The 15,426-nt window shown below is 50.5% G+C and overlaps 1 long non-coding RNA gene and 1 pseudogene across 1 annotated transcript; both read right to left on the reverse strand.

Annotated features, from left to right (window-relative positions):
* LOC141075924 (uncharacterized) overlaps positions 1–15,426 on the reverse strand; it is a 294,351-nt pseudogene that overhangs the window by 94,623 nt on the left and 184,302 nt on the right.
* On the reverse strand, positions 13,825–15,288 carry LOC141075929 (uncharacterized). Its single transcript, XR_012227361.1, has 3 exons — positions 15,212–15,288; positions 14,637–14,729; positions 13,825–14,411 (listed from the first exon to the last, which is right to left on the reverse strand). It is a non-coding gene; the product is annotated as an uncharacterized lncRNA (long non-coding RNA).

The following is a 15,426-nucleotide window of genomic DNA, read 5'->3' on the forward strand; positions in this document are numbered from 1 at the left end:
GAGTGCACACGCAGAGAGGCGGATATGGAGGCAGACGGGCGCACACGCAGAGAGGCGGATACGGAGGCAGACGGGCGCACACACAGAGAGGCGGATACACAGGCAGACGAGTGCACACGCGGAGAGGCGGATATGGAGGCAGACGAGCGCACACAGAGAGGCGGATATGGAGGCAGACGGGCGCACACGCAGAGAGGCGGATACGGAGGCAGACGGGCGCACACTCGGAGAGGCGGATATGGAGGCAGACGGGAGCACACAGAGAGGCGGATACGGAGGCAGACGAGTGCACACGCAGAGACGTGGATACGGAGGCAGACGGGCGCACACGCAGAGAGGCGGATACGGAGGCAGACGGGAGCACACACAGAGAGGCGGATACGGAGGCAGACGGGCGCACACGCAGAGAGGTGGATACGGAGGCAGACGGGCGCACACGCAGAGAGGTGGATACGGAGGCAGACGGGAGCACACACAGAGAGGCGGATACGGAGGCAGACGAGCGCAGACGCAGAGGGGCGGATACGGAGGCAGACGGGCGCACACACAGAGAGGCGGATACGGAGGCAGACGGGCGCACACGCAGAGAGGCGGATACACAGGCAGAGGAGTGCACACGCGGAGAGGCGGATATGGAGGCAGACAAGCGCACACAGAGAGGCGGATACGGAGGCAGATGAGTGCACACGCGGAGAGGCGGATATGGAGGCAGACGGGCGCACACACAGAGAGGCGGATACGGAGGCAGACAGGAGCACACGCAGAGAGGCGGATACAGAGGCAGACGGGCGCACACGCAGAGAGGCGGATACGGAGGCAGACGAGCGCACACGCAGAGAGGCGGATACGGAGGCAGACAAGCGCACACAGAGAGGCGGATACGGAGGCAGATGAGTGCACACGCGGAGAGGCGGATATGGAGGCAGACGGGCGCACACACAGAGAGGCGGATACGGAGGCAGACGGGAGCACACGCAGAGAGGTGGATACGGAGGCAGACGAGCGCACACGCAGAGAGGCGGATACGGAGGCAGACGAGCGCACACGCAGAGAGGCGGATACGGAGGCAGACGAGCGCACACGCAGAGAGGCGGATACGGAGGCACAAGGAGATGGCAGAGGCGGACACATATTCTATAGACATACACATCTCTGGAGCCGTCACACGGACACATTGCAGCCCCCGGGTCACGCACACATCCACATTTGGGGTTCTAGGGTACTCAGGACAAGTTTGACAACAACTTTTGGGGTCCAATTTCTCCTGTTACCCTTGTGAAAATTAAACATTGCTGGCTAAAAATCATTTTTGTGGGAAAAATTTTTTTTTTATTTTCAAGACTGTAATGGGGTCTTCTGTGCTGTAATCCCTCTTTCATTACCACTCCATTTCTCAGGAGGTCCACTCTGGTTTTCCTCACTGCTGAATGAAGGACGCTGGTTCAAAAGACTTTGTAACATGGGAACATATAAAAGATCACTGCTACTCCATGTATTTCCAGTGTGACACATTTTACTCATCGGTCTCAGAATATATATACATACAGAGGGCAGGACAATCAATGTGTGTCAGGCCAGTACATAAAAGACACTAGATGTACATTACAATAGCCGTGGGATTTACAAAAATGGGGGAAGGTCAGAAGTGGGATATCTTGTTTACCTCTGCCCAGGGGGTCGCAGCCCGTCGGTTGCTGCATTAAGGGCATACATCTCCTATTTGGTGTGCTGGGGGGTTCTGTAACACGGCTCCCCTTTTCAGCGACGCGATCGGCATACAGTCTGATCCTTAACGGATCGTCTTGGGAATGACCAAAGTCTTTGGGGTTGGTACAAGTTCCGTTTGTTGACTTAGTCTATCGTCATTACCATTTTGTTTGCCAGGTCTGGAGTGGATGGTGAAGTCTAATGTAGAGGTTGTAGGGCTAAACTCCACCGCAATAATCTGGCGTTGTCTCCAGAGACCCGATTAAGCCACACTAGGGGATTATGGTCCGTTAGGAGGGAAAACTGCCATCCATACAAATATGGTTGTAACTTCTTGAGTGCCCATACTACTGCCAGGCACTCCTTCTCGATGGCCGTATAGCTTACTTCGCGGGACAATAGTTTCCGACTCAGGTAAGCGACCGGGTGGTCTTGACCGTCCGGCCCGACATGGCTCAGCACTGCCCCCAATCCAAACATAGAAGCGTCTGTGTGAACCAGGAAACATTTAGTTGGATCGGGTGCGGCCAATACTGGGGTATTTGTGAGGGCGTCCTTTAGTTGGCGGAAGGCTTCCTCACACTCGGGTGTCCAGGTTACCTGGCGGGGGAAGTTCTTACGGGTCAGATCAGTGAGGGGCTTGGCTACGCTGCTGTAATTGGGGACAAATTTCCTATAATACCCAGCTGTCCCTAGAAACGCCATGACCTGGGTTTTAGTGTGTGGGGTGGGCCATTTGGCTATGGCCTCAATCTTGGCTGGTTCTGGTCACTGTTTCCCACTTCCCACCCAATGTCCTAAATACTGAACCTCTGCTTTGCCCACGTGACACTTGTTGGGGTTCAAGGTGATTCCGGCCTTGTGGTTCCTGTCCAATACTGTCTCTAGGTGATTTAGATGCTCATCCCATGTCGCGCTGTAGATGGCGATGTCATCCAGGTAGGCACAAGCACAGTCCTGGAGACCATCCAGAAGCCGGTCAGCCAGCCTCTGGAAGGTCGCAGGGGAATTCTTCATCCCGAATGGCATAAATTGAAACTGGAATAAGCCAAACGGAGTGACAAATGCAGACTTGGGAATAGTGTCAGGACTTAGGGGGATCTGCCAATAGCCTTTGCATAGATCGATGGTGGTCAAATACTTTGCCCCCGCCAGCCGGTCTAACAACTCATCCACACGCGGCATGGGATATGCATCCGTCACCGTTTTCTCATTTAGCTTGCGATAGTCTACACAAAACCGGGTAGTCCCATCCTTCTTGGGCACTAACACTACGGGGGATGCCCAGGGACTATCTGACTCTTCAATGACCCCTAAACGCAACATCTCTTGTATCTCTTGTCGCATCCCTTCTCGTACAGACTCGGACGCTGAAGGGGGGTTGTCTCAGGGGGGTCTGATCCTGGGTCTCAACCTTGTGTTGTGCCAGGCGGGTGTACCCCGGTCTCTCTGAAAACATCCTCTGTCGCTGCCTCAACAATGCCTCTGCCTGCTGTCTCTCCCGGGGCCCTAGGTTTTCTCCCAAGTGTACCTGGACCCATGTTTTAGACTGAGTCTTCTCCCCTAAGACATCAGTCAAGGGGAGTCCTGCTAAATCCTCTGCTTCGGATGCAGAGATGGCCACTACCTCTTCAGGGCGCTCCCGGTAGGATTTCAGCATATTCACGTGGAATATGCGGATAACCCTGGGGTCGTCACAATCGGCGACATTGTAGGTGGTGTCGGCTATTTTCCCCACTACCTGGTAGGGCCCCTGCCATGCAGCTTTGAACTTGTTCTGCCTTGTTGGTTCTAACACCAGGACCTTCTGTCCTATCTCAAAGGTGCGTTCTCTGGCCCTCCGATCGTACCATACACGCTGGCGCTGTTGGGCCACCTGCATGTTCCCACGTTCAGCCTGAGTCAGCTCCTTTAGGCGGTCCCGGAATTCCAGCACATAGGGAACGATAGGTATCCCTTCTATGGTTCCCTCCCCTTCCCAGTGTTCTCGCACTAAGTCTAGGGGTCCCCTTACCCGCCTCCTGTATAACAGTTCGAATGGGGAGAACCCCATAGATTCTTGGGGCACCCCCCGATAGGCAAACAGGAGGTGTGGCAAGAATTTCTCCCAGTCCCTGTAGGTCCTGGTAAAAGTCCCAATGAGTTGTTTTAATCTTCCGTTAAAACGTTCACACAACCCATTGGTTTGCGGGTGATACGGGGCGCTTCTAATGGACTTTACGCCGCACAGCTTCCATAGTTGGTTGGTCACCTCTGCTGTAAACTGGGTACCCTGGTCCGAGATAACCTCCCGGGGAAATCCAACCCGTGAGAAAACCTGGAGCAGGGCAGCCGCCACTGTCTCTGCCAGTATGTTAGGTAATGCAACTGCTTCTGGATACCGTGTGGCATAATCTACCACTGTCAATATATACTTTTTCCCTGACAGACTGGGTTTGGCTAACGGCCCTATCAGATCGACCGCTACTCAGCAAAAATGGCTCCTCCACAATGGGGAGGGGGTGTAGTTTGGCCTTGCAGTGATCTCCCCTTTTGCCAATGCGCTGGCAACTGTCACAGGTCTGGCAGTACTGACGAACATCATAGGTTACCCACGGCCACTAGAAGTTTTGTGTCAGACGATGCCTGGTGTGACTAACGCCGAGGTTCCCGGCCAAGGGTATGTCATGAGAGATTCGCAGTAGCTCCTGCCTATACTTCTTGGGAACTACCAGCTGTCGTTTTATAGTGGGGCTCGTCCCTGTGTGGCACTGCTCTGTAACCCGGTAGAGGAGTCCCTGATGCCATATAAACTGTTTCACTTCCAGTACTCCTCTCCCCTCCTGTGCCTTTCCACGATACCCCTGTAATGAGGGATCCTCAAGTACCTTCTTTTTAAACTCAGCTGGGGTGGCCCAAGAAATGTGTCTGGCTATGGGGATACGTGTAGGGCTGGGGTGTCTTACCTGGGCCTCCTCTGAGTGTGATTCCACCTCCGCAGCTTGAGCTTGTCTCTGGATGGTCACAGGATAGGTCTCAGCCAGAGGGATGACCGAGAATGCAGACAACATGGGCCCCAAGTCATTTCCCAGTAAGACGACTGCAGGCAAATCCTTCATCAGGCCGACCTCAACAAGGCCATCCCCGACTCCCCAGTTCAGGTGAATCCTGGCAGTGGGCAGTTGATGTATGGCTCCCCCTGCTACACGGACGGCCACTGTCCGGTTTGTCTTCTCTTGGTCCCGGACGAAATGAGGCTTCACAAGGGTCAAAGTTGCTCCGGAATCTCTTGGTCCCTGCATACATTACCCATTAACCCACACCGTCTATCGATGCTGTTGTCGATTATCTGCCTGGGCTGCCTGCACGGGGTCTACTTCATGCAGCACTTCCTCCAACTCTTCCATCCCCGGATTAGTCATAGCCCCCAATGCCGGGTTAGCTTCGCCCTGGTAGTTGTGTACAGTGGCTCGGTTGACAGTAGCCATTCCCGCCTTTGGACACTTGGTACGCTGAGTCCGATTGGGACATTGTCTTTGCAGGTGGCCCAGGGGGACTCTGGTAAGCCGGGGTTTTAGCTGGTCCCCGACGATCTTCTGTGGTTTAGGGGCCTCCAGACTCATGGGAGGGCCCCTAGTGACAGTCTTTGATCCTTTGAACTGAGACCACCTGGCATCATGATGTTCATCGGCCAGATGAGCGGCCTCCTCAAGAGTCATTGGCCGTCTGTCCCGAAGCGATTCTTGTGTCTCTGAGTTCAGTCCAGTAAAGAATCACTCTAACAAGAAGAGCTGGAGGACGACCTCCTAAGGCCTCTTTCACACATCCGGTTTGTGCCGTCAGGCACAATCCGGCATGTGTGTAAAAAAACGGATCCGTTTTTTTTTACCGCCGGATGCGTTTTTTTGTCATTGAGAAGCACATGCGCCGGATCGCGCCGCATGTGCTTCCGTTTGTTCCGGTTTTTACCGGATCCGGCTGAATTCCTCTGTCCGGCGGCCGGACAGGACGGGTGCTGCAGCGTTTTTTTGTCCGGCGAAAAAAGCCGGACATGGACGTATGCGGCCCTTCCGGCTCTGCGGGACAATGTTTCTCAATGGTACATTCCGGCCGCCGGATCAGGCTTCTATCTGATCCGGCCACCGCATGCACGGTTTTACCCTGTGCGCATGCCCGTTCTCTCTCTCTTTCATACCCCGCTCTTTCTCTCTCTTTCATACCCCGTTCTCTCTCTCTTTCATACCCCGTTCTCTCTCTCTCTTTCATACCCCATTCTCTCTCTCTTTCATACCCCGTTCTCTCTCTCTTTCATACACCGTTCTCTCTCTTTCATACCCTGTTCACTGGCTCGTGGATCCTTTTCTTCCCCGGCGACTCCGCAACATAGCCGTGTCAGGCGCCGTAAGATGCGCCGCATATACTTCCGGTCCCTCAATTCACTGCTGGATCCGGCACTCCATCTTTTTGCCGCACGGAGCCGGAATGCCACCGACGGACATGTGAAAGTAGCCTTAGTGGTTGCTTGGCTCCCTTGTACCCACTGTAGCAGTGACCGCAGTAGTTTACAGACCCATTCAGCGTGGGTATCTGTTACCTGTTTTATAACTTTTGGCGGTATGCCTCTGTTGTCAGCGCATACCGGGCCAAGATCACTTCTTTGACCCTTTCACAGTCCATACAGTTCTCATCAGGTACCGTGCGATAGGCGTCCGCTGCCTGGCCTGTCAGCTTGCTAGCCAGAACCTGAACCCAATCCTCCGGCTTCACTTGATGAAGGGCACACTGCCGCTCAAAGTCCTGCAGAAAGCCATCAATGTCTTCCTCTGCCTCCCCCAACTGTCGGAAGGCATTATACTGGATTTTTTTGTGGCTTACTGCTGACGGTACCTGGGCGGAGGCCAGAGCTCCCCCTGCTCACTGACTCTCCTCTCTCCGCTCTGCCATCTCCATCTTGGCTAGCTCTGTCTTGGCTAGCTCTACTTTGGTCCGCTCTGCCATCTCCATCTTGGCTAGCTCTATCCTGGTCCGCTCTGCCATCTTTTCCTTCAGATCAGTACGCACATCAGCCATCACCTCTCGTACGATCTCTACTGCAGGGTTTGGGCCATAGAACGCCAGTCTGTTCTTTACCTCCCTCTGGAATTCAGTCTCTTCCACGTTCACATTGGGGGGCGCTGCACTGTCGTGTTCCATGATGGCTGCTATCAAATCCGCTCTTGTTTTGTTGCTGGCGATTAACCCTCGAGCTTCCACCAGGTCTTTTAATGTATTCCTCTTTAACTTCTGGTATTTGTTTTCCATTCAGTCCTTTACTCCTATAGACGGGATATCATATTCCGCTGCTGCCACCAGTGTAAAGGGGTCTTCTGTGCTGTAATACCTCTTACATTACCACCCCGTTTCTCAGGAGGTCCACTCTGGTTTTCCTCACTGCCGAATGAAGGACGCTGGTTCGAATGGCTTTGTAACATGGGAACATATAAAAGATCACTGCTGCTCCATGTATTTCCAGTGTGACACATTTTACTCATCAGAATATATCAGGTCTCAGAATATATATACATACAGAGGGCAGGACAATGAATGTGTGTCAGGCCAGTAGATAACAGGCTCCAATTAAGACGCCAGACGTACATTACAATAGCCGTGGGATTTACAAAGGTGGGGGGAGGTCAGAAGTGGCATATCTTGCTTACTTCTGCCCAGGGGGTGGCAGCAGGTCGGTTGCTGCATTAAGGGCATACATCTCCTATTCGGTGTGCTGGGGGGGTTCTGTAACAATGACTCTACGTTATAAACTTCTGTGAAGCACTTAGGGGTTCAAAGTTCTCACCACACATCTAGATAAGTTCCTTGGAGGGTCTAGTTTCCAAAATGGTGTCACTTGTGGGGGGTTTCCACTGTTTAGGCACATCAAGGGCTCTGCAAACAGGACATGAGGTATCGGTGTACTCATGAGAAATTGCCCAACAAATTTTAGGATCCATTTTATCCTGTTACCCATGTGAAAATGAAAAAATTGATGCTAAAAGAAAATGTCATGATCCCAGTGCAGGTTTTTGAGCTGCACACCAGGGGTTAATGTCTGGAGCTCTGTGCAGGTTTTGACCTGCACACTTGGGGTTAATGATTGTGGCCTCTTTCTGGTTCTGGGAGAGCTTCATAAACCCCTGGGTAGCTTCAATCCCTGCCAGTTATACTTTTGCCTTTGGCCGAGTGTACTGACCCCCGTGTGCCTGTTTGTTGCTATAGCTTGTTTATATGGTTCTGACCCGATTCTGTTTCCCGTTGTGAGTTTGCCTGTTGATGTTAATTTTGTACTGCGTTATTATCTGTGTATGACTCATTGCCTGTGACTTGACTACTCTCTGCTCGCCCCTCTTGTACCTTGCAACTATCTGTGTATGACTCATTGCCTGTGACCTGACTACTCTCTGCTCGCCCCTCTGGTACCTTGCAGCTATATCTGTGTGTGACTCATTGCCTGTGACTTGACTACTCTCTGCTCGCCCCTCTTGTACCTTGCAACTATCTGTGTATGACTCATTGCCTGTGACCTGACTACTCTCTGCTCGCTCCTCTGGTACCTTGCAGCTATATCTGTGTGTAACTCATTGGCTACGTCCTGACTATTCTCACTGTCTATGCCCCTTGGTAACTTTGTCTCGCAGTTACTCTGCTAGGAATTGTCCTGCAGCTCCTAGCTCTGTGGAGTTTAGGCCATGCCTCTAGCTGTCACGTGCTTCAGGTCCTGCGGGTCTGAAGTACACATCTACTCGGTTGGTGCCCGCTCCACAGGTATCTTTGAGCACTGTTCGCTTTACTCAGGACACGCGCACTGGCTCAGTGAGCAAGTTCAGTGCGGTGTCTCTGACATTATAACTGGCCTACAATTTTTTTTTCTCTCCTCACTTCTGCAGCATGGACCCAATGTGTGCTTTATCTGAGCAGGTGAAAAGCTTGACTCAGTCACTGCAGAAGCTTAGTTTGGAACACCAAGCTCTGGCCCAGTCCCAACGGCGGGTTGAGGACTCAGTTCAGGGGGTACTTTCCGCAGGCTTCCAGCAGGTGGGGAATAGAGATGTCATTTTAGTCCCACCTGAATCCCCGGTTAAATTGCCAGATATATTTTCTGGTAACAAGGATGATTTCAGGGCATTTAAGGAGGGCTGTAAGCTTTTTTTTTCTTTGAGACCCCGCTCCTCTGGGGATGAGAAACAGAGGGTGGGGATGGTGATGTCCCTGCTTAGGGGGTCCCCACAAGCCTGGGCGTTCTCACTTTCCTCTTCTGCCCCTGAGAGAATGTCTGTGGATGCATTTTTTGAAGCCTTAGGGCTTATTTATGATGAGCCTGATAGAGTGCGGTTGGCTGAGGACAAAGTGATGAGTGTCTGTCAGGGGGAGCACTCGGCCGAATGGTTCTGTACTGAATTCAGACGTTGGGCAGCGGAGATTTCCTGGAGTGATGCCGCCCTTCGGGGGCTGTTCCACAGAGGCCTGTGTGAACGTCTGAAGGATGCTTTGGCACTCCATCCTCCGCCTGACTCCCTGGAGGATGCCATGGTCCAAGCGGTTCGCATGGATCGCAGGCTGTGGGCTAGAGGCATTATGCAACGGGAATCGCCCTTATTCTTCAGTGGAGATGAGACCCAGGCTCTTCCTATGGCTATGGAGGTGAGCGCTGTCACCTGTGAGGGAAAGGAAAGAAGACGCCGCCGGGAAAAGCAGTTGTGCTTCTATTGTGGGAAATCTGGACACTGGAAGAAGGACTGCCCCTCCTGTCCGTCATCCTCCAAGATGGCGGGAAACGACTAGGTCTGGGTAGTAATCGAGGAGGCTACCCAGACCTTCAGGTACAATTTTCCTCATGTGCAAAGATGGTGCTGCAGGTGGAACTGGAACTTGGTTATGGTCCTGTTCAGACTACTGCTTTTATTGACTGCGGATCGGCTGTGAACCTGATTGATACCAAGGTTATGACACTTAATAAGATAGGGACAGTCAGGCTTCTTGATCCTGTTAAACTTGTGGCAATTGACTCATCTCCTCTTACCCAAGATGGTATCTGTTGCAGGTCTGAACTTTTTTCTCTAAAAGTGGGTTCCACTCATGTGGAGAAACTAAGTTGTCTGGTGCTAGATAACTTGCCTGCAGGACTGGTACTGGGAATGCCTTGGCTTCAACGCCATAATCCTACCATTGATTGGGTTACAGGGGAAATCACTCAATGGGGATGCAATAATAAATGTGGTAACCGGGGACATCTTGTTAACGCTGTTAAATCCGTGTCTGTGTCGTCTGTCGATCTGGAAGGTATTCCGGAGTACCTGAAAGATTTCGAAGACGTTTTTTCCGAAAGTGAGGCTGAGGCGCTGCCACCACATAGACCCTATGATTGTGCCATTGATTTAGTACCCGGAGCCAAGTTACCTAAGGCTCGATTGTTCAATTTGTCTGGGCCAGAGCGCCAAGCCATGAAGGAGTACATAGCTGAGAGTCTCCGCAAAGGGCATATCAGGCCTTCTGTGTCACCTGTGGCAGCAGGGTTCTTCTTTGTGAAGAAAAAAGATGGTGGTTTGCGGCCGTGCCTCGACTTTCGGGAACTGAACAAGATAACGGTTAGGAACTCTTACCCGCTTCCCCTCATCCCAGACTTATGTAACCAGTTAGCTGGGGCCCAATGGTTCTCCAAGTTAGATCTGCAGGGGGCCTACAATCTGATAAGGGTTCGGGAAGGGGACGAGTGGAAAACGGAATTCCTCACATCAGAAGGACTCTTTGAGAACCTGGTAATGCCATTTGAGTTAACTAATGCACCCGCTATTTTCCAAAATTTCATCAACGTTGTGTTTTCTGATCTGATAGGCCGTTTTGTTATTATTTATTTGGATGATATTTTGGTGTATTCCCCGGACAGTCAATCTCACTTGCAACATCTAAAGACAGTTCTCCAGAGACTCAGGGAGAACCAATTGTTCGCCAAATTGGAAAAATGTTCATTTTTTGTACAGGAGCTGTCTTTTTTGGGGTTGATTGTGTCCTCTGAGGGGTTTCGTATGGATCCTAAGAAGGTGCTGGCGATCGCTGACTGGGTTCAGCCTCGAGATCTCAAGGGGCTCCAGCGCTTCTTAGGATTTGCGAACTATTATCGGAGATTCATTAAAGGTTTCTCACAAGTGGTGAAACCACTCACAGATCTTACCCAGAAGGGAGCTGATGTAAAAAATTGGTCTGTACTCGCTAAGGAATCCTTCTCAGCGATTAAGAAATGTTTCATGTCTGCCCCGGTGTTGGTGCAACCTGACCCGTCCAAACCATTCATTGTGGAGGTGGATGCTTCTGAAGTGGGGGTGGGGGCTGTGCTGTCCCAGGGTCCGGCCACCCTTACCAATCTCAAACCCTGTGCCTTCTTCTCCAAGAAGTTCTCTTCAGCTGAGAAAAACTATGATGTAGGCAATAGAGAACTTCTTGCGGTCAAGCTGGCGTTTGAGGAATGGAGGCACTTTTTGAAAGGGGCAGCTCACCCTATCACGGTTGTCACGGATCACAAAAATTTGGCATACCTTGAATCTGCTAAGAGGCTTACTCCTAGACAGGCCCGTTGGTCACTTTTTTTTTCACGATTTCAGTTCTCAATTACTTTTCGACCGGGGTCCAAAAATGTTAAAGCGGATGCCCTGTCCAGAAGTTTTGATCCAGTGTCTCCCCCTGAGCCGCCGTCCTCCATTCTTCCCCCAGGGGTGGTAGTGGCGGGGGTCTCAACTGAGTTAGAACAAGAAATCCTAAGGGCTCAAGCCCTAGCTCCGGCAACCAGGCCAAGCGATAAACTGTTTGTTCCAGATTCATTGCGGCCTAGACTTCTGCAGGAGTTTCATGATTCTAGGCTGAGTGCTCATCCAGGTATCAAGCCTTCATTAAGGTCCGATGTCAAGGAATTTGTTTCTGCTTGTGACATACTGTATGTGCCCGTTCCAAAACCTCGCATAACCGACCGGCTGGGGAACTCATACCTTTACCGGTTCCTGATAGGCCATGGACTCATCTTTCCATGGATTTTATTACCGGCCTTCCACCTTCCAGGGGCAATACCGTGATCTGGGTGGTGGTGGATAGGTTTTCTAAACAGGCCCATTTCATTCCCTTGGCAGCATTACCTTCAGCAGAAACGTTGTCAAGATTGTTTGTGCAGCATGTGGTCCGATTGCATGGGGTACCCCTGAATGTTGAGTCTGACAGAGGTGTGCAGTTTGTGGCCAAATTTTGGAGGGCGTTCTGTATGAAATTGGGCATCTCACTCTCCTTTTCGTCGGCATATCACCCGGAGAGTAATGGTCAGACAGAACGCACCAATCAATCCCTGGAACAAATTCTCAGGTGTCTGACCTCCGCCAGACAGGAGGATTGGTGTGATGCGTTACCGTTGGCTGAATTCGCTTTTAACAACCGGGTGAGTCAGTCCACCAACATGTCCCCATTCCTGATTAACTATGGCTTTAATCCGCATTTTGGGGAGTTTTCTCGGGTGGATTCCGGTTGTCCAGGAGCAGAGGGGTCCGTTCAACGGTTAAAAAAACCTCTGGGCTGAAGTCCGGCGTAATATCTCTCGAGCCCAGGGGAGATACAAATATTTTGCGGACAAAAAGAGAGCCTCGGGAGACATGTTTCAGGTGGGAGAGAAGGTTTGGCTCTCCACGCGTAACATCAACTTAAAGGTACCATCAGTTAAGTTGGGACCAAAGTTCATTGGTCCGTACGATATTATGGAGATAGTCAACCCTGTGGCATATAGGTTGCGTCTCCCCGCCTCCTTAAAAATATCTAATGTGTTCCATAAGTCTCTGTTGAAACCAGCAGGATCTGTCAAAGAGAACTCTGAGACTGTTGTTCCTCCAGTGCTGGTGGAGGGTCAATTGGAGTATGAGGTCGGACATATTGTGGACTCTCAGCGGGTGCGCCGCTCTTTGCAGTACCTGGTCCACTGGAAGGGATATGGACCAGAAGAGCGCTCATGGGTCCCTGCTCGCTCGGTACATGCAGATTGCCTGGTTCAGGCGTTCCATGCCAAGTACCCGGGGAAGCCTGGGGGTCCAGAGGCCCCCCGTTGAGAGGGGGTACTGTCATGATCCCAGTGCAGGTTTTTGAGCTGCACACCGGGGGTTAATGTCTGGAGCTCTGTGCAGGTTTTGACCTGCACACTTGGGGTTAATGATTGTGGCCTCTTTCTGGTTCTGGGAGAGCTTCATAAACCCCTGGGTAGCTTCAATCCCTGCCAGTTATACTTTTGCCTTTGGCCGAGTGTACTGACCCCCGTGTGCCTGTTTGTTGCTATAGCTTGTTTATATGGTTCTGACCCGATTCTGTTTCCCGTTGTGAGTTTTCCTGTTGATTTTGTACTGCGTTATTATCTGTGTATGACTCATTGCCTGTGACTTGACTACTCTCTGCTCGCCCCTCTTGTACCTTGCAACTATCTGTGTATGACTCATTGCCTGTGACCTGACTACTCTCTGCTCGCCCCTCTGGTACCTTGCAGCTATATCTGTGTGTGACTCATTGGCTACGTCCTGACTATTCTCACTGTCTATGCCCCTTGGTAACTTTGTCTCGCAGTTACTCTGCTAGGAATTGTCTTGCAGCTCCTAGCTCTGTGGAGTTTAGGCCACGCCCCTAGCAGTCACGTGCTTCAGGTCCTGCGGGTGTGAAGTACACATCTACTCGGTTGCTGCCCGCTCCACAGGTATCTTTGAGCACTGTTCGCTTTACTCAGGACACGCGCACTGGCTCAGTGAGCAAGTTCGGTGCGGTGTCTCTGACAGAAAATTTTTGTGAAAAAAAAGTACTTTTTCATTTTTATGGATCAATTTGTGAAGCACCTGGGGGTTCAAAGTGCTCATATGCATCTAGATAAGTTCCTTGGGGGTCTAGTTTCCAAAATGGGGTCACTTGAGGGGGAGCTCCAATGTTTAGGTACACAGGGACTCTCCAAACGCGACATGGCAACCGCTAAATATTCCAGCATATTTTCCATTCAAAAAGTCAAATAGCGCTCCTTCCCTTCCGAGCCCTGCCGTGCGCCCAAACAGTGGTTTATGACCACATATGAGGTATCGGTTTACTCAGGAGAAATTGCTCAATAAATTTTGCGAACCATTTTATCCTGTTGCCCATGTGAAAATGAAAAAATTGATGCTAAAAGAACATTTTTGTTGGAAAAATTAAAGTGTCCATTTTTCCTTCCACGTTGCTTTAGTTCCTGTGAAGCACCTGAAGGGTTAATAATCTTCTTGAATGTAGTTTAGAGCACCTTGAGGGGTGCAGTTTTTAGAATGGTGTCACTTTTGGGTATTTTCTGCCATAGAAACCCCTCAAAGGGAAATCAGAGGGACAGGTGGTCGCTAAAAAAAAATGGTTTTGTAAATTTTGTTGTAAAGATGAGAAATCACTGTCAACTTTTCCATGATTCCAATTTCACATGGTTGAGCGCACTTGGGATCTGCCCCCAAGGCCCTGCCCATGCCCAATGTTTGGTCCGTAGACCGCGGCTAGGAGTTAGTCCCGCTTTTGTGCCCAGCAGTGATGGTGGATCTGCTGGTCTTCAGGGCGCTGGATGCTTAGGTTTCCTGTCTTTCAGATGGTTCTAGGGCAACAGTGACAACAAGCAAATACTCGAGCAGCCCTGGATAATCCACGCCGGCAGGATGATAAGATCCGGCGGAAGATGGAACCTATGAGAAGAGAAGTGAATATAATGTAAGTGATGGGACGCCATCGGACATGATACTACTGTGCGGTCACTGTGGCCGGACGGCAGAGGAATATTATCACACAGAGGTCAGGGGTCATTGTCAGCCATCATACATGTGATAATCCCATCACTGACAGATGACATCTGCTCCACATGAATGATTCTCACTAACATCACACAACATGGAGCCGATTCTCACACTTACCTCGTCTCTTTTTCCCCTTTTTTCCTTTTTCTGATTTTTCTTCTTTATTACTCAGATTTGTTGCAGATATTCTTTCTGTCTGAGCTGGAAAATCTGATCAGAAAGTAAAAAACAAAACCTCAGTAACGCCATATCCTAATGGGATCTGCTTTGTCTCCTGTATATAGTAGGATTGTTCTAGTCCTGTCTCCTATAGTCCTGATAATCTGGTATTATATCATAATAGGGCAGAATAAGTCCTATATAATGTACATAATCCCATCTGAGGGGCATTAGATGTGTCACTGATATAGAGCAGTAAGCGTCCTGTGTGCCGCCATGTGGTGCATCACTGATGAGCGATATTCTACTATAGGAGACAATGTCGCCTTATGATGATGTAGGTTATTGGATCCCACAACGCATCTCACAGAATCCATGAAAAAGCTCCTGTGCAAAATTAGTGAAATAGAGATGCAGTATGGGCCCATGGGCAACATAAATAACAAAGGAGACCTATTACAGAAAAACCATGTGGAGATATTGGAGCCTTGAAGTCAACATTCACATTGTTTTTGCTGTAGACATGGACATACCTGATAGTGGGGACGAGGATGGTAAGATGGTAATAGCGTCGTCGTCTCCATCAGATACGGGGACAGATCCTTTCTGCCTGTTAGGAAGAAAAAACTCATAAATCACAAGTAAACGCATTATAAAAGGGGTTGTCTATAAGAACACCAACTATAAGGCCTAATGGGAGATATGACTGCCATAGTAGGGAAGGTCTTCTGCTCAACGCTACCTTCTA

This window comes from Dendrobates tinctorius, unplaced genomic scaffold, assembly GCF_039654945.1.
Source record: "Dendrobates tinctorius isolate UK_male_01 unplaced genomic scaffold, ASM3965494v1 ptg000380l, whole genome shotgun sequence".
NCBI lineage: Eukaryota > Metazoa > Chordata > Amphibia > Anura > Dendrobatidae > Dendrobates > Dendrobates tinctorius.